At 42.7% G+C, this 27,099-nt stretch overlaps 1 protein-coding gene across 1 annotated transcript in view; it reads left to right on the top strand.

Moving 5' to 3' along the window:
• Itpr1 (inositol 1,4,5-trisphosphate receptor type 1) overlaps positions 1 to 27,099 on the top strand; it is a 337,447-nt gene that overhangs the window by 87,657 nt on the left and 222,691 nt on the right. The window lies entirely within an intron of this gene.

Genomic DNA, 27,099 nt, shown 5'->3' with positions numbered 1-27,099 from the left:
TCAAAAGAGCCAGAGCCAAGTATAATCTCCAGGGTCTATCCCTAATAATCTACTTTTGGCGGCAAGAACATCCTCTCAGAGTTTCTACAGCCTCCCAAAGTAACAGTACTAGGGGCAAGCAAACATTGAGTATATGAGCCCAAGAGGGACATTTCAGATTCAAACCAGAACATGGACCCTAGAGTTAGCCATCATTATTAGGGTGCCCTGTAAAGTGAATCATAGTGTGTGTGTGTGTGTGTGTGTGTGTGTGTGTGTGTGTGTGTGTGTGTCTGTATGGTCTTCTGCTGAGGGTATGTGTATTTGTGTATTTTAAGGTTAGAGTGATTATTATTTCTTCTTTTTTTCCTTTTTGTGCTGCTTAAGATGATACCTAGGGCCTTGCACATTGCAGGTAAAGGCTCTTTTACTGAGTCACCTCCTCAACCCAACAGTGGCTTTTCCACCTCTGTCTGATGAAGGAAGGCCTTTCATCCACAGACTCAGCAGATGCCATTTTCTAGACCTCCCCACCACCGCCTACCTCTTTCTGACTTCTAATGACCCAAGGCTTCATTCTTGCTGCCCTCTCTTCCCCATTCACACAATGTGCTCTAGCTGCTCTTACCTAGCCCTAGAGGTTGACTATGCAGATGACTACAGCACATTGGTTTTTTCTATCACCATCTGTTCTCCCAGGAGCTAAACTTGTATATCCATCTTTCTGAGTTACAGCTTCTCAGGAACAGACATCAGAGGCATCTCACAGTGATACCCTGCTTCAAATTGGTAGTCTCCTGTGTTCTCGCCTGCTCCTTGCCCTTTCCTCGCTGACCTTTGCTCTGAACCTTATACTGTCTGGTTCCTCTTCATCCGTCATCCATTGCCTTTTAGCCATCTGAGGCCTCTTTTCTCACTCTTGATGGTACTGCCGATCTGCTTGCATCCCTGCGTCTACTTGGCAGCCCCTTGCTGTTGTGAGCCATCATCATCTGTCTCTTAGAGCAGGGTTTCCCACAACTCTTTGACCTTTGTAGTAAGAAGCATGCATCATGCTGCAATCCAGGAGACATATTCAACCAAAGCCAGAAAACAGTACTTAACCTTTAGTTTCTGTAGTGCACTGTGATATTTCATTGGAGGGTGCGTGTGTGATATTAGTTGAAATATATGTAATTCATGTTGTGACTCAGTTTCAACTGTGGACGGTAGTTGGAAGAGCAGTGGTTTTCAATGTTGATGTTTTAGGCAATCTGCGAAGTAAGAAACTTTGCTCCAAAACCCTAAGGAATGCAGCTGTCACCTCCCTACGAGTCTGTTCAAACAGCTTACACTGAGACAGATCCCACTCGTGCTCTTGAGTGACCATGGCGGCCCCACCGTGGGTCCTTTAGTTTTTAACTCAGCTGCCTGGACAGAGTTGTAGTGGTCACTGTAGATCCACCCAGGCTATGCTTTGCCGACACAATAATGACCTCCCACCTCATGTTCAACAAAATCCAGCAGGCCTCTTTATCCAACCAGGCCACTGCTAGAGATGGCTACATGCTAATATCACTTGGAGGAATTAAAAATACATAAATATCAACAAAGCCAGTGCCTGAGACTTGAAAGAATGAGAGTCCCTGGGTATGTAGTCAGGATTGATAAACAGCTTTATAGCATCTGGTCCCTGCCTCCCACCCACCGTGGGCCTCTCTATGGCTCTTGTGGCCTGCTAGACTGCACTCACATTGTCTACCTTACGAGTACTTGCAAACAGCTAGTGTCTTTCCATGCACAGATCTTTGCATTCATTATACTTTTCTGCTTGGAATTCTCTTCCATCACCTGCTTTGTGTCCCTCTGCCAATGCATCAACTCTCAGAGACCTCCTGACCGTCCTGCTCTGTCACCTTTACCCCTGTAGCGGCTTCATGGTGTTTTAAAACTCCATTCTACTTGGAGTTTTGTATTTTGTGTTGCTTCGTTTCTGATTTTCCTTCCCTCCCTTTGGAATTTAAGCTGTGTGTGAGACTATACAGAGACCATGCCCATCTTGCTCACCACTGTGTTTTTAGTAGCCAGAACTGTGTCTGATTCAAAGATAATACAGAATTTGCATTATTTCTTTTCTTTCTTTCTTTTGTTTGTTTTTGTGTTTTCAAGACAGGGCTTCTCTGTGTAACAACCCTGGCTATCCTGGAACTCACTTTGTAGACCAGGCTGATCTTGAACTCACGGAGATCCCCTGGCCTCTGCCTCCCGTGTGCTGGGATTAGAGATGTGTACCACTATTGCCCAGCCAGAATTCACATTATTCTTGAACAGGAGTAGCAGGCTCAGGGTAAAGCTCAATGGTAGAGGGCTTGCCTACCATGCCCGAGGCCCTGGGTACCATCCCAGCCCTGCAAACCAACAGCTGGAAGTAGCATAAGAGACTGACTATAGAATGGCTTTGCTGGCTCTCTGGCTTCCCTGGATGGAAGAGAGAGGAAGAATACTTTGCTCATAGTCATTTGTCACACTGGACCTGGTCATATATTTTGATTCAAGATGGCATTTTTCCTTTTTTACGTAGGGAAGAAATAAAGAGGAAGGAAGGAAGGACAAGACAAGACAATGTCATTATCTATCTAAAGCAGAGTGTCTGTTTCTAGATTACTAGGTCTTTGCCAACTTTTTCATTTCACCTGGCCATTTTTCTTTCACAATCATACACAGCATTTGCACTTGTCACTAGACCATGTTTGTCACAGGTTGTTCTGGCTTTGGTATAGAGGGAATGAATTTAACATGATGGCTTACTTGGACTTAGTAGAAAAAAATTTTTTTCAGCCTTCATCTGGAGCAGTGTCAGTTGAACAGTCAGAGCTGACATAACCATCTTATGTAATCAGACATTTCAAGGATGCAAATTGGAAAGCTTTTGCACTGAGGCTTTAGAACTCCTTTTACTGTGTCTGCTTTGAGCCTTGAGCTTCCTGCTTCTGATCCTGTACCCTTGATACAGCCTTTTCAGGTGGTTAATTCAGAGCTGGGGTTCTGAAGGATTTTTGGGCCTTTGAAAGAGGCTGTCTATGTGTAATAAAATTTGGGCAAGTACAGAAGATCATGTCAATCTTAACTTTTTAAAAGACGCACCACCACAGCCTGCTGGCCATACCTGGGAAGGCTGGGAGGTGGTTTGACCAGCCTCTGAGCAGTCTAGGTATGATACCCAGTCCTCTGCCTTTGGTGATGCTATGAGTGTAAAAACATATGGTGTCTGTCTCACACCTGTCTTTGACTACTAGTGGTATTCAATGCACATCAAACATTGTGCCAAAATTTGCTCATTATATAAAATGCATGGTCATTGATCTGGAGAATACTGCTTCTGTTTAAGCAAAGACGTTCCTGTTGCTTTTTCCTCATGACCTTTTTATTAGTCATAGTCATTGAAGGTACATACATTGAAAACCCCAGCTTTCATATGCTGGTTTGATGTGTGATGTCCTTCTGTATATGTGTTGCTCTTATTGGTTAATGAATAAAGCTGCTTTGGCCTGTGGCAGGGCAGAATATAGCCAGGCTGAAATATATATATATTTCATATATATATTTATATATGAAATGGTGACATAGACCTGCTCCATCCATGAAGCTTGGGTGGTGAGCATGGCTCACAGAGGTGATACCTCTGCCATGTTGGATGGGGTGGAGCCAACAGGCAGGGCCACGGAGTTAGTACTATCCTGCTAGCTTTAAAAAAATTTTTTTTTTAAAAAAGGTGCTTCTAGTCATATTTGCGATTACAGATACACAATAAAGGCAGATTCAGACAAATTCAGACAAAAATGAACTTCTGAACAGGTCACAGTGTGTTTAAAAAATGTCTGTAGGCTTGGGAGAAAGGAAAAAGAGTATAGACAGTTATAGAACAGTAAAAGTAATATAAAAGGGTGTAGACAGTAATAGATTAAAGGAGTAAAGATAATAAAGTAAATATTAAAAAGTAATAGAGTAAAATAAAAACCACACAAAGATGGAAAATACACAGAGAGTCTGGATTATGCATATTATTGTATTTTCTTTGAATGTTTGACTGCAGAGAGACATTTGATTCTGGGGGCTGCTAACCTAAACTAACATATATATTTTAAAGGTATTTTTACTTCACAGTTTGAGTCTAAGTATATGTTACATTGGAAAAGAGGTTCTGCTTTTGTTTCTACAGAAGATGAGAACCTGTAGATTTCTTTCAGGCTAATGTGTTTTGATGGAACAAGACCCCCTGAAAGGTCTTTGTGAACCTAAAAATACTTCACTAAACAGACAGCAGGAAACAGTTTGGAGAAAACAATTCACAAATTCACAAAATGATTGTTTATAAATGTTTGTTTTCATTTATAAAGAGATATGATATAGAAATGAATACTTTGCATTGGTATGGATCTTGATCTATTGATACAAAGTTAAGGTCAATTTTCTTGTATGTATATTTCTACTTATGTTTAAGGTATTATGCAGCTCTGTAATCTATAGATAAGAAATACACATAAATAGGTAGTTAGGTATAATAATCAAACTTTTAATTACTTTAGGTTTTCTGGATATAAAGAGATACATTTCAGTTAGATAATCTTCAATGCTTCAAAGACCTACAGAATATAGCATTTAAAATGTTTCAAGTATAGATAGATAATCTTCAACAATCAAAGACCTCCAGAATATGGCATTTAAAATGTTTCAAGAACTTAGACTTTTCTTGACAGTGAGACATGTCTGCATCTGGCAACACCAGTTACTTCAGAGAGGTTGATGGGCATTGAAGAAACTCATTATGGAATTTGCCTTCAGTGTGACAGGGCTAGCCATTTGGGCAAGAAACTGGTCTTGCCTGGACTGCTTGATGCTTCACTGTATGAACTGGACATGCAGGGCCCACAGAAGAGTGACTGCAGAGCTTTCCGAAAGATGGGATGCTTATTCAGGGTTCCTGCTTCCTAGAAGAAACTGCCAGACATTCTGAAGGACACAGAAGAGAGCAACTAATGAACTTTGCCATTACAAGGCAGAACAGATCTTCAAATTTCCTGCTTCATGGAAAAGTTTGCCAGATACTATGGGCCTGTAGACTGAAACTGGATGCCCCATTGTTACAGAAGAACATTCAGTGACTGTCTGCAGTGAGATGTCTCTGTCAAGTCTAAAGTTTTGGAAGTTGCTTACAATGTACTTCCTGTTTACTTAGGTAATATTATATCCTTCTGGTGTCTTTGGTGTAGTTGAAGACAGATAATTATAGTTTTCCTTAGTTATGATAAAAGATAAATTAGATATAGAACTTTATACTCACAAAGAAATATTGTAACTATAACTCTTGCTTAATAACTGTTTTGTATATGTAATTTTACTATGTTAAAGTTAAAACCTTACTTTTACTTAGAAAAGGGGAGATGATATGTGATGCCCTTCTGTATATGTGTTGCTCTTATTGGTTAATGAATTAAAAATGCTTTAGCCTATCGCAGGGCAGAATATAGCCAGACTGGAAGAGATATATAGAGAGAGTAGGTGGAGTCAAGGAGACGCCATGTAGCTGCCCAAGAAGCAAGTGGTAAACCAGGAGCCATGTGATAAAATATAAAATAATAGAAATGGGTTAATTTAAGATATAAGAGCTATTTAGAAATATGTCTGAGTTGTTGTAGTTAATATAGTTTTGTGTGATTATTCAGGTCTGGGTAGCTGGGAAACAACCGAGCAGCTTCCACTTACACTGGCTTATGTAACAGGCCAGGGCAGAGAAACTCAAGGGATGGTACCCCATCCTTAGGGATTGAACTCTGCCCCTTCTCCACTTTTCATCTGCTCTCCTATGGGTGAAGCAGTTCGGTGTCCATTTCTACCTTGATGATGTCTAAATCCTTGTCAGTAGCTCTAGATGTGAAACTTCCTTTTTATAACTTGTCCGGAAGGAGAGAGACTCTGCTTAGCTTCTCTTTGGGTTCAGTCCGCTAACTGTAGAGTCAGACTTTATCACTGAGACCAGGGCTGTGTTTTATCTCTGCCTAGTGCTAGAAGATAGAATTCCTTTAGAGTAGAGAGGTGTAGTAGCTGCACTCAAGTGCATAGGTTCTGAGTGACAGAAGGCTAGTTCCCTGAGGAAATGGGAGTGATGGTACTAGAAGTCCCGGACACTGGTCTTTCCTAAGCATACAATGAACAGTTAGCTTCTTGACATGATCACTGGACATGGTTCCATAGTCTGATAACTGAGGATATGCTATTCACCATAAGAGAACATGCCTATGTCAAGAGGTCCCTTCCTTACTTCTTAGACTCATAAAGCATTGGGTTGATTTCAGCTCTTCTGACTGTTGTCTTGAACCTTGCTGGGTCTGCTTACTAACACCCATGGGATATACATATGGCATGTACTTACATTATATGGCTTATGAACATACACTTATTTCCTTCCTCTGATTCGCTGTTTCATTTGCAAACACAGAACTTAAACATAGTCACTTTGGACCCTAAAATTTGACACTGTAATTTAGGTTACTCTGCTTTTTCAGAAACAGAGTATGTCACCCAAGAGAAGTGTCTAGAGCAGATTTGCATTTATCATTTATCTAATAGGATTTACATTATACTGAACACATGGGATCGCAAAGGCATGAACGTAGGCTGGGGTTTATGTAGCTGAGTGGTAGAGCACCCACACAGCATGGATATCCTTGGGTTCCATCCTCAGCACTAGAAAACAGAACAGGACAGAATACGAACAACAATGGGATCGGTGACAGACTTAATTTTTTAAAAAATAATTTTGAATTTGACTCTGAGACATCCATTGATTAATTATCTGTAAAGTTCAGATGCTACTTGGGAAAAAATGAGTCAGATGGAGCCTTATTGCCCGTCACACATGTAGAATTCTGTAAAACACGATGGTAGCTGTGTTCTCGTATAATTCCATTATAAGACATGAGAAATGCTTAATAAATTTATGTAACATATCAGGTGAACTTATTGTAAAAGAGAACATAAGGCATATAGTAAAAACATGCAAGATGAGGCTAGATGTGAAGACAGGCAAGGGGGGTTGAGGCTCTGTTACCTTGAGGGATGATTTTATGGGGTTCAGGATCTGCTTCTTAACAGTGAAGAATTTTGAGGATTTCTGGGTTAGGGATGGATGGAGTCAATCAGCAGGTGCTTCAGAAAGTGAACTTTGGCAGTCACCTGAAAGATTGGAGCTAGGGAGACTCCTGGGAGGGTCCAGGTGAGAGACAATAAGTGGGGGTTCAAAGCTCCCAGTGAAGCAGCAGAAAAGGTGGGGGTGGCCTTAAGTGGAAGCAGTATCTCTGGGGCTTGTTTACCAGCTTTGGAAGATTTGAGGAGGAAAGCAAAGGTAATATAAACAGCCCTTCCTGACTCCCAGAAAAGTAAAGGGTAGCAAGAGTTAAGGCAGATGCTTGTCAGAATGACTAGGTACTGAATGAGGCAGGAACAGGAAGTGATTTGACCTTGGTTAATGCAGACAAGTCCAAGAGACATATATGGCAGTCATCCAGATCCCAGAAGAACCAGCTGAGGTCTGAACTGCTATGGGGTTATTTACCAGGACCTGAAGGCCTAGTCTGGGGTGGAGGGTGGAGCTGCAGAGCAACTGCCTTCGACTCAGATACAGCCAGGAATGTAAGTCACAGCACAGATGTTACAGTGGGTGCTGTGAGTGCTTGGCCTGGATTCCCATGCACTTCTTCTTGTTTCTGTGGTTCTTTAGCTATAGAGGCCAGACTCACCATCAAAGAACCACCACCTCTTCCTGAGATTCAGCAAGCCTAGAGGGCTGGGGGTGTTCCCCTCTCATGCCCTCACTGGGACTGCTGGGGCAGAAGTCTGAAAGTCCAGTGAGGCAGCCCGGCTTCAGGGGACATAAGCAGTATTCGGAGTTGTTATGGAGCATGCTGAAGTGATTTTCCTCCAGACCCTTGCCTGACACCCACCCTGATCACTTTTACTCATTACCCTACTTGCTTCTGTCACCTCCTGCCAAGTTTACCTGAGGAGCAAGATGTGAGTCTCTCTTCCAGGGTCCCCTTTAAGGGACCATAACCCAATATAGAAGTCGATTTTTTTTTTTTTTAGGTAAAAGAAATCCATGTCTGGTATATGGTTGACTAGAGCTGGGCTGCTTGACTTTCCTTGCTTTTCTATCCCTAGTGTGTGCCTGTACCACATACTGAAGTGAAATTTGACATTACCAACCAAAAGCTTCCTAATTAACAGAACTATTAGACAACTGTCACAGTATCTCACTGGCCCTTAGCCCTGTTATTTCAGCGATAAAGTGGTTGATAGCAAGCAAAGGGAGGAGAGTGGACTCTGAATAAGCATAGACTGTCTGCTACCAGGCTTTAAGGGGAAACTGAGATGTCATGCAGGGAGTGGGAGGGAGGCGTGCCAAGAAGTTGAGGGCATCCATAATAGTTATGAATTAAGTCTGTACTAAAATCTTCCTAGTCTTACCATTCCCATGGTGTGTATCTTGGACCAGTTGCTAAGCATCAGTCTACCCATCTAAAAAGTGACTCTAACTGTAGATATTCAGTCTAGCTATAGATAATCAGTCTACAATGCTAGTTAAGAGAATCCATTCATGAGATTCTCATAATAATGTCCATAGCCATCAATTTTGAACAATTGCCATACGAGGAATAGAATAATCAGTACATCTCTGTGTGTTAGTGTCTGCACATGTGTTCATGGTTGACATCTGGTGTCTTTCTCTGCCATTCTCCACATTACTTATTGAGACAGTGTCTCATGACAAACTTGGATCTCACCAGTTGGTTAGACTGGCTGGCGGCAAGCCTCTGGGATCCTCTGTCTGTCTTACGATGCTAGGGTAATAGATCTCTACTGCCATCCTTCAGTTTTGTTTATTTTTTATTTATTCAATGTCTTTCACATCCTGTATCTTGATTTTATTCATTCCCTGTCCCTTTGCATCCACCCTCCTCTCTTGCACCCAACCCCAAACAAAATAAAATCCAAGAGAAAAAAAGGGAAGAAAATAAAATGAAAAAATTAAAAATAGCAAAAAATAATCTCGTCATGGAAGTTACTGTGCAACCCAAGTCATGCCGTGTGCCCCTTTGTCCATAATTCTCTACAGGCAAGTGTTTATTGCAAAGTCATTGCTTTGGTATGAGGCCCCTGGTCTGGTCTTCACTACACAATCAATGTTGGTCCCCCACTAGGAGTCTTCCAGCTACTGCCCTGTGTTGTGGCGATCCTGCAACTTTGGGTCTGCAGGTCAGGTCCCTTAACATGCTCCAGTAGATTATAGATGGGGCAGACCAAGACATAAGCCTGCGTCTGGGTCTGGGTCTGGGTCTGGGTCTGGGTCTGGGTCTGAGCTGAGCAGCTATAGGGTTGGTCCGCCAGGTGGGGAATGGGGACAGCTCTCCCATGGTTACCGTTTTGGGACTGGCTCACTTATACCTCTGTCGACAGCAAGGTGCAGGGGCTGCTCTTCTGAGTGTTGCAACTGGTGGGGATCAGGGATAGCTCTCCCGCTCTTATGATCACAGGGCCAGTTCGCCCACCTGCCCTTGGTTTTGATGGGCATGAGGGAGGACATCTCTCCCGAGCCCCTGGCATGTGGTAGTTGAGGGGTGGTGCTAGGTCTCCTATATGCACATCCTCAGGGTTGGCTCACCTGTGCTCTCATCAACAGGGTCAGCTCCCTCACCATCTCAGACCTCTTTCTTCCTCTCTAATCTGTTCAGATATGCATCTGTCCACAGGGCCTGAACCCTCCCCACTCTTTCCCTCTCTCTCAGTCCCATAAGTCACCATACCATATTTCTGCTCACTCTAATAGTGCCCATTTGGCTGGTGCTGCAAGGAACAGGGTGAACTCATGTTTTCACCCTGGAGCCCTGGGTAGGCAACCCCAGGCCTGAGTATGATCTCCCTGTCTCACTCAGGTAGCCGTGGTTCTGGACTGGGCCATGCTTCCTCATCACAAGGAGATCACTGCAGTGCCCAACCGCCTGTTGCCATAGACACTACTGGGTGGGCTCCTGGTTGGTGTGTTTGCCTGTGCTAGGCATGGCATAGGCACTTGGCTAGAGTTCTGCTGTGACCCAGGGTTAGATTTCCTGCCCCACAACATTGCTAATTCAGGTGGCTCCTGCTTGATTATGGGCCCCACAGACCCAAGAGTTTGGGGCGGGTGCAGCTCTTGCTTTGGTATTTTTTATATGGGTGTTGGGAATCCCAATTCAGGTCCTCATGCATACTTAGTAGGCACTTTTCCCACTGAGCCATCTCTCCAGCCCTCAGGGATTTTTTTTTTTAAGAGAACCACAATCTTCCCAGCAATCTCTCTCTAATATCTTTTATTTTACATGCATGGGTGTTTCGCTTGCATGTATGTCTGTGTACTTGGTGCCGGGGAAGCCAGGAGAGTACATCGGATCTCTGGAACTGGAATTCCAGATGGTTGTGGAACCTCATATGGGTGCTGTGAATTGAAAAGGGGGTCCTCTGCAAAAACAACCATTCCCTCCTAACTAGTAAGCCATCACTCCAGATCCGAGAATATTTTTAGGGGATTAAAAGAGAGAAGATGGAAAAGCAGCCTACAGAGGGACCATCTAGTAGAGTAGAGGGTGGAAGGGGACTGCCAGAGCGCTGGGCCCCCCTCAGGAGAGTGATGGTGATGCCAGATGACAGCAAGATGGGGAAGGTGAGACTGGCAAAATATACTGACCGTACCATGTAGATTCCAGCGACCTTTGACAGGGCTTTGGGAGGATGGAGAGGTGGAAACTTTTATGGACCTGCAAAGTCCAGGTATGACTGCTTTTCTATACAAAGAAATGTGCTGTATGTGTGTGTGCTTTACCCAAGTGCCCCTGTCTTGCCAAACACCTCCTTGCAAGCCAATGACAGACCTGCTGACTTTTGAGGAGGCCTTTGCCATCAACCCAAACAGCATCCACAAAATTGAGATACGCCCAAGCTGGAGACCAGCGCTGTTCTCCAAAGTTGTCTGTCTCAGAAAGACGGTAGGCTGGGTGTAATTGGTATCTACATCTCATGCAAGTGTTTGCAGTTAAGACTTCATTGTGAGCCAAGAACCGAGAGAAGAGTTTGTGAGGAATTGTTGTAGAGGTTCTGACAAACACTTGAAAGCCATTTCCATATACAAACAGACATCCCCTTGCTATGAGTCATTCTTTTTCTGCTTTTAAAGTATTAGTTCCTAATAGTGTTTGTCATCTTTAATTCCCAAACTCAGACTTATTAGCAGAATTAAGTAGTAGCCTTTCATCCCTGCGAAGCGATAGTTGTGCTTTGTCAATCCCCTGTTTATAGGGACCTAGGTTGAAACTCAGGGTTTATTTATGTTCCAAAGGACTGATCAATTGGTCATAGATGGGCTCTCAGTTTCCCGAACCAGGTTGCTGTCATATCGAGATGTAAAATGTCTGGTTGGGGTTGGCTGCATCTTTGCTAGGGCACACTTCTGTATGCCTCTCATAAACTCCTAGGAAGCTTCCTGTGATCAGAGATACTCCTTGGCCACTGTACACCCTGCCCATCTGTACCATAATTGTCATTAAACCCTGCAGCTCCTCGATGCAGGTTATATAGTGCACAGCACACGGCACTCCTTGGGCTGGGTAGATGGTAGCTGTAATTCACGTTACAGCATGCTGATCTTTATTGTTTCTCTGGGCAAGCAGAAGTGTGCTGGCATTTAGAATCTGGTTATCTCGGCATGCTGATGTGTCACTGGGGCTTTGTGGCTAATGCATATTCAACAAGCTTGAGTTAGGGCGGTAGAAAGAGCAGTAAGTGAGTAAATAAACTCATCGAGGACAGAGCAAATGAGAAAGCAAGTCTCTGGCCTGTCTAAAGAGGCCCTTTGCGTCCAGCTGCTGGCTGCCATAGAGTCTTGCCAAACACTGGTTTGTTTGGTTTCTTTGCTTGTTAGCGAAAAGCTGTAGAGCTGGCTTTTAATGTGAATTAGCCCAGTTTTCAAATAGTGGTAATTAATGCGAGTCTGTTGAAAACATTGAAGAGGCCAGATAGAAGCTTGTGGGTAGGATTTAGACTGTAGTCTAATAGCAGTCAAATTTTACATAAAATCATGTTTCCTTAAGTGAAACAACTCTTAGCTTGTGTGTGCACAGCAATGGGAAAAGTGTTTTGAGAAGATTGAAGGAAAGGTAGGCAGTACGCACATCGCTCATGTGTAGTAGAATGGGACCAGGGCCGTTTATAAGTACTGTAGAGACGGAAGATGAGTGTTCCCAAGTTGGAGGAGAATTTCTGCCTGTTATCACCAAGGAGAGAGTCATTTTGGTTGTTGGGAAGGAGACAGGGCAGATGGGGCCCTGTGTAGGCAGTTTTCCGGTATTATAACAAAACACCCGAGACAACCAACTTAGGTTCACAATCAGTTGGCCTTAGGGTCTATGGCAGGGCAGTCCACAATGGTGGGGACTGGTAGATCATCAAACTGGTTTCTCTCATGAGTCACAGTGCAAAGAGAAAGGAGCTGAGGACCCTATTACTGTCTGCTCCAAATGATCTAAAGACCCCCCACTGGATTCCACCTCTCTATGGTTTGATCATCATCTAATAGCACTATCCCGTAGACAAAGCCTCAACACAACTGCCTATGGGAGATATTTAAGATACAAAGTCAGCCAGACGGTGGTGGCAAAGGCCTTTAATCCCAGTACTTGGGAGGCAGAGGCAGATGAATTTCTGAGTTCAAGGCCAGTCTGGTCTACTGAGTGAGTTCCAGGACAGCCAGCCAGGATTGTTACATAGAGAATCCTGTCTCCAAAAACCAAAAGAGGGAAATAAAGGACCGAAGTCTAGGAGGACCGTTCTAGGCATCAAGGGATGTAGAGCTCAGAGAGGGCAAGCTTAGGGGCTGGAAACTGTTGAACTGTTTGTGACCAGGCCTGGCTGTGCTGTGAATCTATAATATTCCAGGAAGACCCATGTGTCAAAAACTTCATTTGTCAACTTGGTGATATCCAGAAGTGGCGCAAACTTTTGAAATATAGGGCTTAATTTGTGATCTTTCAGTCACTGAGGATATGTACGTGAAGGCGATTGTGGGACCTCAGTGTGTCTCCCTTTCCTTTTCCTCTCTTCCCTTCCTCATCTCTGTCCCCAGCTCCCCAATCTCAGCCATGTGGTGACTATGAGATGGATAGGTTTCTCATCAAAGAAACTTTGTTCTCGATTGCCTGACTGTCTCGGGTATTGCGGGAATGGAACACTGACAAGCATACTGTCTTGGGGTGTTTGTCTGCTGATGGCTCACCACTGGTTTATAAGATTTTTATCTCTCCCTTCTGGAAGTTTTAGAGGTTGGCACCAGTTTTTGGTAAGAGCCACTGTGCTGTGTCCCAATGTAACAGAAGAGCAAAAAAGTGCACGTGAGAAAAGAGAAAATTGTGGGGCTCAGTCATTGCTTTTATTTGGAACATGCTCATGAAGCAATGCCATAAATTTATTTCTTCCGAACCTAATAACTCCTTAAAAGTTCTGCCTCTTAGTATGACCACAATGGGAATTACATTTCCACATGAATTTTGGAAGAAGCCTTACAACCATCATAGATGCCTTTTAGGGAAAATGTGGACAGGCTCATTGAAAGCCCCCAGGATGGAGCTCAGAAAGAACTCCATTGCTTTTGGACCTTCCTATTTTGTGCTGGTTGAAAGAACGATTGAAATTAGTTTCCGTTTTAGTTTCACAATTAAAACATTTTCCTGGCCTTCGTTAATTATATGTGAATGCTTGAATCTGCCCCATAAGATGATAGCCTGTGGGCTGTTGAGGAATTGCAGTGTGGAGAGGATGAAGTGAAATGTGGGATACTGAGACCATGACGTCAGTGATGGAAGACGCAGTCCTTGGAAGGAATGCCATGGTTGTGTCAGAAGAACTCATTTCTGAGGCTGCGCTTCCCCAAGCAAGCCCTATGGAAAGCCAGTGGCCCTCACCGCTCAGGAATGGAGAGGTAGAAGCATGAGCATCACTTAATTTCCTGGCTGTGTGGTGTACCGTATGAAACCACATTGTGATTTTGTGGTTTCCAGCAAAATAAATTTGTTGTTAGCAGTTGCATTTACTCCTGGAAGGCATCTTGGTCAGAGGTATTTCACCAAATACGGCATTGTACTCATGGCCTTCAGAGTCCTTAGAGAAAAGTGGCCAAGGAATTCCTCATGGCGCCGTCTGTTTATCAATAAGGCTCAGTCTGAGGACCCATCTTCCTCTTCTTGTATCTGAAAAGCTAGACTTTCATATCCAGGCACATCACTTCATACTGAACAGCATTTTTCATTTGTTATTATTATATGCCATGTTTGTCTAATTTCAGAAAAATTATATATAATACATATACATATATATTAAATATAATAAATTAAATATTAACTATAAGTATATTTAATATTTTCAAATCTCCCTAAATATATTTTTAGACTTTCCTGGTGAGTTTCTAGCTTTTTTCCCCTCTGGTGCCCAGAACTAAACACAGCTTATGCATGTTATGTACACACTTCTAGTGAGGTACATGCCTCACACTTAGGATTATTTTTTAGTCAATAATTGAGAAATTACTTTTCTTTTTATAGGTGGTAGTTGGATTTGATGGATTCTAACCATGTGTTTTAAAAGTTAAGGGGAAGAAACTTATAATCTATGGCCAACTGATTTTTAGCAGAGATGCCAAAAACAGTTACATCTGGGACAATTTTTTTCTACAAATACTGTGAATACAATTGATTTCCATGTGTGAAGGAATATAGAAGACTATTTCTCCTGCCTATAGGTCTTTGTCTAGGCTTGGAGCCACCTGGACTTTCCCCTCCTCTATATTAGCATGTCTATTGGCCTCATCCTTATTCAGGTCTCTTTTAGGCGACTATGGTGGTCAACTTCATGGTTATAACTTCTCTGACATTCTCAGGAGACACAGTCTCACTGAAAGCTTCCTGTTCCCTCAGACCCTTCTCTGCAATGATCCCTGAGCCTTAGGTGCAGGAGCTGTGTTATAGATGTATCAGTTGGGACTGGGCTCCACAACTCTGCATTTTGTTGGTTGTCGCTTTCTTTAATGGCCTCTGTTTCAAAGAGAAATTTACTTGATGAGGGTTGAGAGCTAAACTTATCTGTGGGAGTAGGGATAAATATTTAGAATATAGTTATGAATTGTGTTACTATAGCAATCACCTAACTGTTTCTAAAGTTAACTCAAAATGGACCAAGTGTTGAAAACATAAAACTCTGAGACTCCTAGTTGAAAATATAGCTTTAAAACTTCATGGCTTTGAATAGGTAATGGCAAAATATAACAACAAAGAAAGGAAAAACAAGCTTAGAAAAACTGAGCATCCTAAAAATCCAAAACACAACTAAGAAAGGGAGATAATATAAATAAGTCTTTAACTGGGAACTAGTATCTAGGATACATAAAGAATAATCACAACTCAAGAGTAAAAATAGAAGCAAAACATCTTTAAAAAATAATTTTCCAAAGAAATTAGACAAGTAGTAGGAATTTGGAAAGGTCTTCTGAATCATTACTCATTAAGAAAATGCATGCAGATCTAACCCATAATGAGAGGTCAGCAAGGGTATATATATATATATATCAGTAAATAATGTTGTTGTTGTTGTCATAGGCTGGGGATCTAGTTCGATGGCAGAATGTTTTTGTGGTGTGCGTAAGGCTCTGGGTTCTGTCCTCAGTACAGAAATGTACATTGTTGGAACTTGCCTGCAGTTTCTGATCTTAGGGATATAGAGTCCATCCTTGGCTACATACACACTGTCTAAAACAAAACAATCTATTATGTACAAAAGAGGAAGAAATGTTGGCAAGAGTCTGGAGAAATTGTAATCATATGACACTGGCTAGATTGTTTAAGATTGTGCAATGACTTTGTAAAACAAATAGGCAGTTCTCGAAAGGTCAGACACAGCCAAACCATATGACCTAGCGGTTCCACCCTAGATATATAACCTAATGAATGGATATTCATAATAGCTTTATGGATAGGAATTAAATTATTCAGACGACACAGAGATCTATTGCTTGATAAATGGAGAAGCAATACACAATATAACCACACAATAACATTATTCATGCATAAAAAGGAAAGAAGTACTGACATATGGTACAGTGTTGTCACAAAAGACTACACATAAGTTAAGTCTCTTTATGTGACATGTGCAGAATCCATAAACTTAGGAAGTATAGTTGGCAGGGCCAGAGAGATGGGAGAATGGGGAGTGACCATGAATGGGCACAGAATTCCCACTTCCACCCGCCCAGGGGAATAATACAAATGCTTTATAAAAGATAGTAGTGGTGGTGGTAGAAACTCTGAATTGTTTAAAAACTGCTAAATTGTATTATGCATTTTGATAGGTTTGAATGAAATCAGTAAAAATGTCTATGTGTAAGATACTTAAGCTTACTGGTCAAAATTCGTACAAATAGAACACCAGAGACATGTCAAGTAAGATAATAAAATAGCTCCTTTTTGTAAGCTAAGAAAAGAGAAGATAGTGAAAAATGAGGTGTGAGGGAGGGAAATAAGATGAAGTCTGCTCTGGAAATGAGTTTTTGATTGTGTCTGAATATATATTCCAGGTGTGGGGCACATTATTGCAGGTGTATGTACTGTCGAGGCCCTTTGGAACAAAATGGACCCAGAGTGTGTGCTTCGGGACGTATAGAGTTATGGGGGTGGGGGAAGAGGTTGAGTAGGCAGAATGGAAGTCAGAGTCTTCACTGAAGCCCTAGAACCTGGGACTCATGCACCCTTGAGTGTATCTATGCCAGTAGAGTCATTGACGTAGAAAAGCCACAGGTGGTTTCCTCAGAGAACTTCTGATATGTTTCCTTCATTTGGGAAAACATGGGAGTATATGAATTTTCTTCTTCTGTTTTGAGACAAAGTCTCACGTCATCCTGTTGGCCTCCAACTTGTTACATAACTGAGGTTGGCCTTGAGCTTGTGAGCTTAATGCCGGGATATGGACCCCTAGCAATCGAGGACTGTGAGAAGAGAATGTCTAGGGTTTGACAGGGCTGTCTGGCAGTCTCGACAAGTGGAATAAAGAAGCATTTCTGTCCTATGTTGGCAGCAGTTTGACTAAGCGAAGAGCTCCTGATCTCTCCAGATACCGGCTTGCATATGAAGGAACTGGCATGGGAGTCTTCATAGCTGTAAAGGAAGCTCCAGAGTGGAGCGCCTATGGGTGAAAGGCTCAGGAGGGAGGGATGCTTGCTACTGAAGAACAGATGCCTTTCCTCAGAAATGGGGATGCAGGGGAGGGCCCTCTAGCAATGCCAGGCTGATCGCCAAGATGCCTATGGAGGTGCCAGTGAGAGCAGATGGGCACTGTGAGTCTTCAGATGGGTGGCCCTGCAAAGGACACAACATCCTTTATGTAGTATTCCAGCTGGAATCTTAGCACAAGGAAACATCAGACAAACCCATATGAAGAACATTCTGTTTTTATTCTTTTAAAGTTATGGCCATAAAAGACGAAAACTAGCTGTGGAAAGATTGTATCCACAGGCAGTATATTGATCCTCAGTTGCATCTTGAACTGGAGGCCGAAGAAAGCACTGGGGAAAGCAGCTTTGAGTCAAATGACGAAATGGGAATATAAACCATAGGTCACATAAACATATACCATTAACATTAAATTTGGTGGAACTGATAACTGTTTGGGAATACATATATTTTACATTAAATGGATGTTGTAATAAGGACAAGATGGACACACCTCACTGTGAGGTTCTGGAAATGATTTTATCTGGGTATGCTATAGATCAAAGCTAGGGTCTCATACATGCTAAGCAAATGCTCTACCCAATACACAAACATGCGCTCGCACACATGTGTAAAGTATTGAAGGGTTCATGCTGGGTTTAGAATGCTGTTTTCCTTGTAAGCTTTCTTCAAGTTTTCAACTCTTTCCAAATAAAAATTTAGGATGGTGTCCACAAATGAGGAGGTCAGCCTGAATTTCCTAGCCTCAGGACCAGAAGGGAGAAACCGTTTTAATCCTCCCACCCTCCTTATTCATCCAAGTGGAATAAAGGGAGGGAACATGGGAATGGGATTGGGACAATGGAGAGAAATATAAGGGAGAAAAGAGCAACTGAGGCAGGTTGTAGAGATAATGCTGGGAGCTTTGATTGCTTGTGGGACTGGAGACTGCTAATGGCTAAGTTAGCACCCAAGCAAAGAGCAACTCTTCCTGTCACCAGAGACATGGGAAAATTTAAAACAACAATGGGAGATCAAAGTCAAAGGTGTTTTTTTTTAATATCAGATATGTTCTTGATAGCTAAACTACATTCATATTTGCAAATTATAAAGCAGTTCTAGAGTGGAAAAAGTTCTGTGAGGTCCTGGAGGATGGCGTGATGAGTTCTACAGGGTTAGGTGGAGGGCAGGAAAGTCTTCCCTAGAGAACTGGCTTTGAGGTGAGCTTAGGCTACTATTGGTGAAGAAGTGGTACTGATGTGGAAAGGTATCCCCGAATATAGCTGCTGCAAAGAGGAGAGAGGAGGACAACCTGGGAAAGACCCAGAGGGTGACACATGGCACACACTTGAGAGCTGTAATGACACTGAAATGGGAAGAGTGGTGTATTCCTGGGAGGGGGCACATTTTTTAAAAATGGAACAGAGTAATAGATGGGCCAGATGAAGGCCTGGTGCCCATGGCTGAAGTTCTTTATACAGCAGGTCATAGAAGTGTTCGAAGGATCTGCTAGTTTGTACCACCATGCTCTTTAAGATGTCCTTGGACTGGTAAATCCACCATGATCACTGGCAGTGACTTAATGACTTGAGTCTGCTTTAGCCTCACTCTTCATTGTGAGTCTTGGACCAGCACCTTGTTTGAAATGCAGATGCCTGACTCCCCTGGGCCCATCAGAGACCACATTTTAACAAGATCCTGGGCAAGCCCCCTGCATGTCACAGCCTGAGAAGTGCTGTTTTCAAAATTCAACTAACCTGCACATTAAGTGTTTCTCAGTGTGCTAGGGCCTCTTGTATCAGAGTCAACTGGAGACCTTAGGAGACATAAAGATTTCTAGGTCCATTCTATCTACTTGGATGCCATCTACCATGCCATAGCACATGTGATGTGAAATCCCAGAGAAGTTGCTCCCAGCAGAAACTATCATTGAAAGATGAAGCCATCATGGAAAGATGGGTGGGAAACATTCTCCATGACCCACCTTCCAATCGATGCCTGAGCATTGTGATGTTTGAAAGCTCCCCCACTGACTATCACATCCTATACGATTTTTGACAGGGGAGCCAATTGTAGAAAGTGAATTACATCCATTAAGATGCTTCTGAGGCATTCTTCAAAGGGGTCTAAAATACCTCTTGCCCCTACTCTTGTTCATCAGTCACTTACTGCCTTTGAGAACTTAGGGCATAGGTTCATAGAAAAGGCAAAGAAAAAAGCTTAATTTTATAATTGTCATGGGAAGTGATTTCGTCCCTTGGAGGACATTTGACCAACTCCCGGAGTCATTTTTAATAGTTACAGATAGGAGCAGAGTGAAGCTGACAGCTACTGTGGAAAGCCCAAGGTGATGCTTAGCACGTCTTGTAGTCTGTTCTGTATTGCTGTGTCAGACGGATGAGACTGGATAACTCACAGGGTAAGACCTATGTTTGACTCATGAGTCTAGTGTCTGTAAGGGCTCAATATCCTGTGCAGAAGGGGCAAGAAAGCAGGAGACTAGAAAGGGGCCAGCCTCGCTCTATCCATAATGACCTTCTCTAGTGTGAACTAATCGAGCCTCCCAGATTTGATCCACTCCCAAGAGATGCACTCATCCATTTGCTGAGTGGAGAGTGGAGCCCTCGATGAGTGACATTCCTCATTGCTCTGACAAAAGCAGCGTAAAGCAGGAAAGGTTGAGTTTGGCTCCTGGTCTAAGTTTGCAGCCCATTGTGGTGAGGATGGCATGGCATCAGAAGCATAAGGCATCAGGGTGGATGCTGGTGCTTAGCTCACTTTCTCTGTTTTATTCAGCCTGGAATCTTAGCCTGTGGGACGGTACCACCCACACTTAGGGTAGGTCTTTTCCTTCCACTGTTAAACCTTTCTGGAAGCACCCTTATAGGCACATCCAGGGGTGTGTTTCCATGGTGATTCTGAATCCACTTGACAGTGAAGATTAACTATTATAAGCCCCATGACCTCACCACAACTTTTACCCTAGGTACCAAGATTCTAGATTATGATTCTTTGAGGGGATGGAGTGTCTTGAAAGCATGGCAGCACCCTTTCGTGTACAAATCAACCCTCCCCTAAAAGGAATTACAAGTGGTACCCAAAATGCATATGGCATTGAGGAGCCCTGTTCTTCTAAACTCATCTATTGAATCTTAGAATCATTTGTGGTATCTTCTTTTTTTTTTTTTTTTTTATTTTTCGAGGCAGGGTTTCTCTGTAACTTTGGAACCTGTCCTGGAACTAGCTCTTATAGACCAAGCTGGCTTCAAACTCACAGAGTTCTGCCTACATCTGACTCTTAAATGCTGGATTAAAGGTGTGCACCACCACCGCTTGGCTTGTGGTTTCTTATTGAGACTGTTTATAAGCCATTATCTGAGGCAGCATTGTTCTGTGCCGTTGGAGTAGGTGCTATTGAGAAAAAGACAATATGACAGTCATTCTTCTTGGCAGGTAGGTTTTGAGTTTCAAAAAGCAGTTTAGTGGTGATCTGTGTTTGCTAGGATAAAAATAATGGGTAAGCACATGAAACATAGGTCATAAGGGAAATTAAATTAAGGAAACAGTTTTCATCCTCAGGGCAAATGCTTGGTGCCATTAAAGTGAGCCCCAGTTTAATTGTTCCTGTTTTGTTGGGCATAAGGTCAGTGTTAGGGATTTAAGTAAGGAATCTCTCCACCAAGAGCCAGTTCACCATGTGCAAATGTCAACAGCTGTGCTGGGAAAACTGCAGATTTACATGTAGGGAAATGAACCTTCATCTTCATCTAGATCCCTGAACTTATGGATTGACAGCCTTGACCTAACATCAGAAACTCTAAACAGAGGGGGACACTTGGAGTTATAAGTAGAGACAAGAATTTTCTGGAAATAATTCCACTAGCTCAGGAGATATTTATAAAAATTGGCAATGGGATTGCATGGAATGAAACCCTTTGGCACAGTAGAAGAAGCAATAGGGTCAAGAGACAAGCAGATATAGATTGCGAGAAAATCTTTGCCAACTGTACATGTGACAAGTATTAATAACTAGAATTTATAAGAAACTAAAAATTTAAATACCTGAAAAAATCGTCCAGTTGATAAATAGGTGAATGAGGAAATATGAAGGAGGAAGTATGAGCAGTTAACAACTGCATTAAAAAGTTCAACATTCTTAGCCATAAGGGAGAAATAAATTTAAACTATATTAATATAACACCTCGCCCTGGTCAGATTATCTGCCAAGAAAACAAATGACAAACATTGGTGAGGATGTGGGGGAAAGGAACCCTTATTTACTACTGGTGGGAATGTAATCTCTGGTGCAATCACTGTGGAAATCAGTCTCGGTTCCTACAAGAGCTAAAAATAGGATGCCCAGTGATTCAGCTGTTCCACTCCTGGGTGTATACCTAAAGGGATCTAAGCCAGTACATGACCGAGATACTTGGGCACATGTATTTTGATGTACTAGTTACAATGACTAAGATATGGAACCAGTGTAAAGGCTTAGCGAGAGATGAATGGATAAAGAAAATGTGGTGAACATTCTAGTAAGAATGCAAGACATCTGCGGGAAATGTGTGGCTCTGGAGGTCATTATGTTAAGCAAAATCATGTTTTCTCTATATGTAGAATCCATGTTTAAATAAATGCATGCATGCATGCATCCATCTGATATGAAAGTAGGAAGGGCTTGCTTAGGAGGAGACGAAGTGAGATGGGGAAAGGAAGATGGAGTAGATATAAAGAAAGTACAATGAAATATTTATCTTTAAATGTCACAGTGAAACTGATGGTTTTGTGTGTTAATTAAAAATTATAGTCTTTTAGAAGTAAGGAAATGGCCCCATATCCCCCTGGCAAGAGCTGAATGGTAGGGCTGGGGTGGAGGACAGGACAATGGAGTCCAGCTTAGGTTGTCACCTCTCTAGTGGCAAGCAGGAAAGAAAGGCATACAATAGAATGACATACATGAACCCTCTTGTCAAACCCAGCTATGACAGCTCTGCTCAGCTAGCCCTCTAGTTTTCCTTGCACTCTGTGTACATGGCGTTAAGGAAGTCAGTTCCTCTATGTAAGGAAGGACCACAGGTCCTTTCTCTTTCTACTTCGTAGGCCACATCAAGAGGTCTGGCTGCTACGCAGTAGAGTCAACAAAATGGGACTGCTGGCTTGGCTCTCAAGAAACCGATTCTGGGTTTTCATTCTTTGTATGCCACACTCTGTTCTTCCTGCCCTGCCAGTGACTTTTACCTGCAAAGCACCTCAGAGGCCTTCTCTCCATGCCTCTGGCATCCCTGCCTGGGTTTGCATCACTGTGTCTCTGTGCTCCAAATACCCTGCGGCTTCCCATGATGCTTGCAACCAGGTTTTACTGACTTTGTGTCTCCCGTGAACAGGTATTTAATACGTGTTTGAGTGAAAGCCGTAGCCCAACACTGGAACAGAAACAACCTACTTTCCTTTTGTGTAGTGGAACTTTCTGAGGGAAAGAGTACTTTTCCAGGAGGCTGGGAATGACCAACCCAGTAGCTTATGTAACTCCTTTCATGCCAGCTGCCTTATGCCTTCTGAAGGCCCTTTTGTGGCTATAACCTGTCATAGCTAGGGCGGTTTTTGAAACATCAGGCCTGTGCAGTGAGATTTATTTGCCTTTGACTTTAAGAGATGCTTAGGATGAGAGTTCTATACAGTCAGAGTTTCTAACCCAAAGTCTACGGTGCTGCTTTATCAATAATCTGACTTCTTTCCCGCCTCAATGCACCCTGACTCTATGTGTCAGATTTTTCATTGAATAGATCCACCTAACATTTCTTTTCTTTTTTTTCACATGGAAGACATGTCTCCTTTCATTCTTTTTGTGTTGAATTAGGACTTAAACACACAAGAATAACAACAACAAAAACCCTCGAACTTAGTGAATATATTGGATGTGGTTTAAAAGGGTAAGCTTGAAAGTAAATTTCAAAGGTGATTTTGGAAATGTTATATTATACAGAGACAGAAGCCTGTAGATTGGGAGAACAGTAGTGTTAGGGTCTCTATACATGCAGCACCTACCTTCTATAGCGACTGGCCAACCCTCTGCTTCATTGCCCTGATTAATTTGAAGATATTGTATTATTTGATTAGAGAGGACATCTTTAAGTTGCTGCCTTTTAATGTGGTCCAGCTGTTTGGGTAGAATAAATAACCAGGAAACCTTGCCTGTGTCCGTCTGGGCCACTAGGTATTTGGCCAGGAAAACTGTATTGCCTGAGTGTCCTGTGGGTGACACAGATGACTGGGACCATAGGGGAAGCTGTCACCTCCCTCCCTTCCCTTTCCCCTCCCACTCCCAACCCTGAACCCTGACCAAACAAAGCATATTTTTCTAGTGATAGAAATCAGACACTTTTGACCTTTTCCATCAAGGGAAATTTTGTTTTTCTTCTTTCTTTTCCTTATCAGCAAGATCTTCCTCCTTTTCGTGAAATCTTAAAAATATTTCATTGAGGTTTTTCCATATATATATGTGTGTGTATACAGGCATCTATTTATACATATATATGTATGGATATTTAATGTATCCCTGATTAAATTTTACACACATTTCATTCCTATAAGTATATTCCCTTAAGCATAGACAAAATTACTGGTTCCTCAGAAAGCATTTAATCCCTCCAAACACCATCCTATTCCCCAACAAAGATGACCAGTGTTTTGATACTGCCATTCTAAGTTAGTTTTGCCTGACCTGGAACTTCATATAAATGAGTTCATTCTGTACAAACAGACTCCTTTTTGTTGTCACTGCTTTGCCAACTTTTGCTCAAAATAAAATAACATTTGTGAAATCCGTTCCTGCTGTTCTGTGTGACACTGGTTTGCTTTTTAGGGCAGCATGGCCTCCCAGCATCTCAGTGTAGCGTGACTGTGCCATTTGCCTGCCCACTGCATCATAGCGATGGTATTTAATTGACTCATCGCTCTGGGTTAGGACTTTAAGTGAAGCAGCTACTCTCATCTGGAAAGTTAACTTGTGATTTATCCCTGTATAGACCAGAAACTTAAATATGTAGAGGAGGAAAATTTTCCCTGAAATTATACAACTTATGTGGGATAGACCAGACTCTACTCCCCTGAACATTTTAGGGTGCTCAGATCTGGTTTCCTGTTAGTTACAGGACGTTGAATGGAATTTATATGAATAAGGGCTCTGCCAAGAAGAACCAAGAGATAATTGATCCATCCCATTGAAGGTAGACATGAAGACTGGAAAAGGTTTAGCTACCTGGGAGATTGATCAGTCAGTGAGTGGCAGAGGCAGGCCCATAACCTGTCTCTGTGGGTCCCTGAATAACCACAGTTGGCATTCTCTTTGTTCTTAGTCCCATTGCCTGCTGAGTGAAATATCTTTTATCAATCACAAGTCACCCAGGACTCTTCATTGCAAACAATAAGAAATTACTAGCATTGGCCAAAAACTAAGAATGTTGACTAGCCTGCACACTCAGTACAGAGGATGGAGCCATCTTTGGATGCTATGGAGTGTGATGTTTCTGCCAGCTTCATGCTAAGAACTTTGTGGAAGGAAACAGTGCCTTTGGTCCTGTGACTCCCTTCCCATTCTTTCTTGATGGAACGCTGCTGTCTCTGGTCATGTGATCTTGCTATTCCAGGCAGTCTTTAATAGACCCCAGTCCTTGCAGACATCTCCCCAGGTGTAGAGGGCAGGATACAGTATCTGCACAAGTGTAGGCCCTGTGTTCTGTTGGTGAGGACACTTTCGGCCGCGTTTGTCTGCTACAACGGGGAGAGTTGCTGTTTCAGCTGATTAGCAGCTGCCATTCTCTGGGCCAGTGCCAGTCTAAACACAATAATCATTAGGTAAATAAAAGTGGAATTGCCTTAGCTGGAGGCCAGAAAAGAAGTCCTTTCTTGCACTTCCAGCTCCAGAGGTTGTGTGAAAGATGGTTCATCTAATACAGGAAAGGTGGCAAAAGGCAGAGAGCATCATCCTTGTCAGTGTCATCTTGAATTTTCTATTTGGAGAAGGCATCTGGGTGTCTCCGAGGGAAAAATAGTACCTCGGTGTCCTTCATCTTCTAATGACACTGTTTATGCTTTTTGCAGACAGATAATACCAGGTTTGCCTGGCACTGCCAGTTGGAAAATGTCACTTAACTTCAAAAGGCTGCTGCCACCGCTTAGGAAATGTGATTAGCATGCAGTAGACACAACAGTGTCTAAACAGCTTCCACTTACAGTGACCTGGAGTTAATGACTTGCTCACTGAAAGGCGTTTGTTGGACACAGGATTGGTTTTATGAACTGCTCTTTTTTGTCCCATGTCCCATGTTTATTGAGTGCGTGTGTGGCAGAATCAGCAGGAAGGCAAACCCATCCTCATTAATCTTAATCATGTAGTGAGTTTCCACTGGGATGATTCTTAAGTATGTGATATTTCGTATTTCTTTTTCATTGATAAGAAATTATCTTCGTGAGGAACTGACACTCCTCCTCCTACCTCGCCCTGAGCTCATGCAGCTAGTGTTCATTCTTCTCACAGAAAAAGAAGCTGTGAGTGATTGACAGTTGTTGTTTTATTATTTGTGATACACACACACACACACACACACATATGCACGCACACACACTAGAGATAAGAGTTGCCTTTCTATATGCTGGATGAATGAAGAGTTTTGTCTTTTCATTTTTAAATTTTTGTGTGTATGTGTGTATATGGGGCATGTGTGCACATGGTGTTCAGAAGTTGACGTCAAGTGTCTTTCTCAATTTTTCTCCAATTTATCATTATTTTTGAGACATAATCTCTTTTTGAACCAGGAACTCAACATTTTGGATAGGCTGGCTGACCAGCAAGCCCCAGGGACTGTACTTATTTCACCCTCCTGACCCCGTGCCCAGCTCTGGTATTGCAGGCTCAGGCTGCTGGCCTCCAATCTTGTGTGCATGTTGGTGGTCCAGACTCAAGTCCTCCTGCCTGTGCAGTAGACACCTTACCAGTGGAGTCATTTCCCCAGCCCTTAAATAGAGTTTTTTTCCCCCCCGTGTTGGTTGCTTATCCTGTTTGTGATGTAGTTTTGAAGGATCATGATTCTGGATGTAGTAAGGAGGAACAGGCTGTGTCCAGTTCCAGAGTGGCTTACACCCGGGCCAGTGGGCTGCTTGTCGTCTTTGCCCCCTGGGTAGCTTATACCTGAAATAACCACATGGAAATGGTTTTAATTAAATTACTGCCTGGCCCATTAGCTCTAGCCTCTCACATCTTGATTAACCCATTTCTATTAAATCTGTGTATCACCACATGTCTGTGGCTTGCCGGCAAGATTCTAACCTACGTCTGTCTCAGACTGGAGATTCGTGGTGTCTGCCACTCTGCCCTTCTTCCCAGAATTCTGTTCTGTCTTCCCCGCCTACCTGAGATCTGTCCTATCAACTAGGCCAAGGCAGTTTCTTTAATAACCAATGAAAGCAACACAAATACAAAAGGACCTCCTACACCATCTGGAAGAGTCCATGTTTAATTGATTGAGCCAGTCGATAAGGCACTAAGTGAATCAAATCCAGACAAGCTTAAGTCCTGGTAACAGAAACTCTGGGCACATAGGGAGACATCAGTGCTTCTCAGAGCTCAGCTGAACACCATGTCTTATCTGCTCCACCTCATGAGGTCACTGATTATGAGTGACAGTGTTGAGTTGTTTTCCAGCCACTGCGACTGAGAGGCAGCCTGCCTGCTCATTGCACCTTCCTAGACCAGCTCCTCTGCATACGTTTGTAAGGTAAAGTAATATTCCAGGACCTAGTGAACAGCTGA

The sequence above is a fragment of the Myodes glareolus genome, chromosome 3, assembly GCF_982192425.1.
Source record: "Myodes glareolus chromosome 3, mMyoGla1.1, whole genome shotgun sequence".
Taxonomy (NCBI): Eukaryota; Metazoa; Chordata; class Mammalia; order Rodentia; family Cricetidae; genus Myodes; species Myodes glareolus.
The sequence above is the reverse complement of the archived record's forward strand: the minus strand, read 5'-3'. Positions and strand labels throughout refer to the sequence as shown.